We start from the raw sequence: 4,374 nt of genomic DNA on the forward strand, positions 1-4,374 counted from the left end.
TGAAAGTAATTAACAATAATTAAAAAGGGATTAAGAGATTATACCTACTAATGATTCCAATAATAAAGCAAGAATAATAGAAGTACTTGATGTTTGATTGAGAGGGTGTCAATCTCCCAATAATAACCCAAATAATCTTCAATTACCCAAAATAAAGGATGAACAAGAGAGAGATTAAAGAACTAAAACTTGGATTAAAACTTGATTAATACTTGATTACAATATTGAAGAGAGATTTGATTGATATTAACTACACTAATTATTGATAAGAAGAACATGCTCCTCTAATTAGACTAATGGGGTATTTATAGTGAAAATTAGGGAGGATGTATTAGTGTTAACTAAGGGCTAAACTAGTAATTACACTTTTTAAGTTGAGCAAGGAGGACCCGGTATTTTTGGAGAGAAGGGCTTCTCTTTTCGTAGCTTGAAGAAGACAATCCGTCTTTGTGAAGAAATCCGGCGAGAATAGGGTCGGGACGGGCGGATTGCACCGTTGGAATCCGAGCGGATTCTGGGAATCCGGGTGGATTGTTGAGGGGAATCCGAGCGGATTCGAGCAAGGACGCTCGGATTGTCTTTGGGGCCGACGGACGGATTGTTGACAATCCGCTCGGATTGTCATCAAAGATAGTAACTTCTTCTTTTCTTCCCTTTTCTTCATAAATTCCTTGGGGATTTCCTTGGGGACTCAAGGATCTTTCCTCAACATTGCTCTTCTACTATGATATGTACAAAGGCCTTCTAATCTTATCTCTCCTTGATGCTTGGTCATTGAATTCGATCAATTTAGTCTCGTTTTGCCATGAAAATGCAAGATTCTTACTCCTTTCCTACCAAGGGATCAAAATCTCAAAGAATATGCAAAACAAAGAACTAAAGATAAGAAATGACCCAAATAAGAACTAAAAAGCATGGAAACAAGGCTAATTCGGGGGCTAAATATGCGCCAATTATGGTCACATCAGTGAGCTAGGATGTTGTTGATGGTGATTTCCTTTGCTTGACTATCCTTTTGCATTTGAGTGAAAAACTCTTGTTGATTCTTTTGCATTTGGAGGACCGCTTTTTGAACATCAGAACCTTGGTCATTTTGTTGATTGTAAGGAGTTTGATTTTGGTAACCTTGGTTTTAGTTGTAAAAGGGTCTTTGATTTTGGTTTCTCATGGGAGGTGGGGTGTATGTTGGTTGAGGGTTTTGAACATTTTGGCTTTTGTATGAGAGATTTGGATGGAATTTGGTGTTTTCATTGTAATAGTTTGAATAAGGGGTACCACTCTTGTATGCTTGGAAAGCATTGACTTGTTCATTTGTTCCCCTACATTCACTTTGGTCATGTCCCAAAGTTCCACAATTCTCACATATCCCACTTGGGATTGATGAAGATGCCGTCATGGCATTAACATGATGCTTTGGTGATTTTGAGGCTTCTTCAAGTCTAGCCATAGCTTTTTCAAACTTCAAATTGATGGTATCAATGTGAGCACTAAGTTGAGCACCCAATTGAGTAATGGAGTCCACTTCATGCTCTCCTCCTCTAGTAGCCTTGCGGGGTCTACTATATTGTGAGTTATGGACCGCCATTTTCTCAATTTTGTTCCAAGTTTGATTGTCATCAACTTCGGTGAACATTCCATTTGATCCCATGTTGAGAATGTTCCTTGAATCTTCATAAAGACTGTTCCAAAATTGTTGTACCAAGAACCACTCGCTAAGTCCATGATAAGGACATGAGCGGCAAATTCCCTTGAATCGCTCCCAAGCTTCATACAAGGATTCTTCATATCCTTGCTTAAAGCCCGTAATTTGAGCTCTTAGCATGTTAGTCTTTTCCGGTGGATAGAACTTTTTGTAGAAAGCTAGAGCCAATTTCTTCCAAGAATCAATTCCGAGAGTAGCCTTATCAAGGCCTTTCAACCATTGTTTCGCGGTGCCAATTAGAGAAAAAGGAAATAAGACCCATCGAATTTGGTCTTGAGTTACACCGGTTTGAGAAATCGCATCACAATAGTCGCAAAAAGTCTCCATATGAGAGTGAGGGTCTTCACTAGGCATCCCCCCAAATTGGCTTCTTTCGACTAATTGGATAAATGCGGATTTGGCTATAAAATTTCCGGTTAGATGTTGTGGTGTGGGAGTACCATTGGGTAGGTTCTCCTCGGTTGGTACGGAATGTGATGAAAACTTAGGCATTGTGGGTTGATTTTGTGTTGGATTTTGTGTTGGGTTCTCCTCACCTTCTCTTGCAAAAGGGTTGATGAACTCAATAGTATTTGGTTGAATATCTACAATCTCACCAATACCTCTCAAAGTTCTCCTAGCAAGTCTTCTATTGGTTGTCAAAGTCCTTTCAATTTCGTGATCAAAGGGTAACAAGTCACCTTGTGATCTTCTAGACATGCAAAATGTCAAACAACTCGAAAATAATTAGAACAAACCTTGAGGAGTTTTACTTCCCCAAGGCAAAGAAGGACACAACTAATAACGATTTAAGAAAATCTAAATCAAGTTAACACCGTCACCGGCAACGGCGCCATTTTTAGTCGTGATCCCTCGTGAGGGTTTAGTTTTCAGTACTTGTCGTTAAGAGCACCTAGACCAAAACACAATTTATAACTTCACAAACAACTCTACAATTAGTAACGAGGCAAGTAAAGGTCGGATCCCAAGGGACGGGAATTGAGATGAGATTTCTATTGCAACTAGTGGTGTCTAAGGGTGTCACAATTGGGGTTTGAAGTAGAAGATCACTAAACTAAATAGCAATAAAAGTAAACAAGCAAGATGAACTAAAAGGGGTGTAAATAATTGATAAAAAGGCACTAGGGTGTCATGGGGTCATAGGGGATTCATGGGAATTGATCATACAAACATATTCTAAAGTTATAAGCAAGCAATTATTGTTGTGATGGATCGAGTTGGTTTATATCTTACAATCCTAGGAAAGTTTGGGTTCCGGAGCCGAATCGATTAGATTGTACAACACCTACAAGTCGACTTAATCTTCCCTACTCAACAATATGCATGGTCTAATGAGACTCGAGTTGGTTTATGTCTTACAAGTCTCATTGAAAAGATAGGTGATGGGTAAAAAAATGCAAGGATTCATAGGCTCGCATTTCATCAAACATAACATGTGCATAAGTTGAGATCACAACAAGCAAGCAAATAAACTATGAAAGCATATTAATTTAAGCATGAATCATTCCCCATGTTGGTTTCCCCTAATTACCCATTAACCCTAGCTAAGGAAACTACTCACTCATTATCATGTTGAACATGCTAGCAAGGTTGTCAATCATACCAACAAAGTGAAACATGATGAATAAATAAAAGTGATTAACAATAAAAAAAAGGGATTAAGAGAATTATACCTATTAATGATTCCAATAATAAAGCAAAGAATAAAAGACGTACTTGATGCTTGATTGGAAGGTTGTCAATCTCCCAATAATAACCCAAATAATCTTCAATTACCCAAAATAAAGGATGAACAAGAGAGAGATTAAAGAAATAAAACTTGTATTAAAACTTGATTAAATGTTGATTACAAGATTAAAGAGAGATTTGATTGATATTAACTACACTAAAGATTGCTAAGAAGAACATGCTCTTCTAATTAGACTAATGGGGTATTTATAGTGGGGATTAGGTACATAAATTAGGGTTTACTAAGGGCTTAAATGACGATTAAGTCCTTGAGGAATCGCCGGTCTCTAGGGAGACTCCGGTCTCTTTTTCGCCGGTCTTAGAAAAAGATGCGCATCCTTCCTTGAAGCTTGTAGAAGACGAAAGTACTGTCTGGGAATCCGGGCGTTTTTGGCACGGGACGGGCGTCCAGAGGGGGAAGACGGGTGTCTTGTGGAGGATTTGCCCGGGCGTCTTGTGGAGGAAGACGCTCGGATTGTGGGTGAGGGACGAGCGTCTTCAGGGCAATCCGCACGGATTGTCAAACAGTTTCATTCCTTCTTCTTTTCTTCCTTTTTCTTCATGAAATCCTTGAGGATTTCCTCGAGGATGCAAGGATCTTTTCTCATCATTGCCCATCTATTATATTATGTACAAAGGCCTTCTAATCTTGTCTCTCCTTGATGCTTGGTCATTGAATTCAATCAATTTAGCCTCATTTTGCCATGAAAATACAAGGTTTGCACTCCTTTCCTACCTAGGACACAAAATCTCAAAGAATATGCAAAACAAAGAACTAAAGACAATAAATGACCCAAATATACACTAAAAAGCATGGGAACAAGGCTAATTCAGGGGCTAAATATGCTCTAATTATGGTCATATCAAAAGTACAGAGCACAAAAAGACGCAGCCAATCCCTATTGTCCAGCCGTCTTAGGACGGTTTCCTAGGCGAAACCAAGA

The 4,374-nt window shown here is 38.8% G+C and overlaps 1 non-coding gene across 1 annotated transcript; it reads left to right on the forward strand.

Annotated features, from left to right (window-relative positions):
* The first annotated feature begins 1,715 nt into the window (after nt 1–1,715).
* LOC141589289 (small nucleolar RNA R71) lies at nt 1,716–1,822 on the forward strand. Its single transcript, XR_012520235.1, has one exon. It is a non-coding gene; the product is annotated as a small nucleolar RNA R71 (small nucleolar RNA).
* Nucleotides 1,823–4,374: the final 2,552 nt, after the last annotated feature.

This window comes from Silene latifolia, chromosome 6 (genome assembly GCF_048544455.1).
Source record: "Silene latifolia isolate original U9 population chromosome 6, ASM4854445v1, whole genome shotgun sequence".
Classification (NCBI taxonomy): Eukaryota; Viridiplantae; Streptophyta; class Magnoliopsida; order Caryophyllales; family Caryophyllaceae; genus Silene; species Silene latifolia.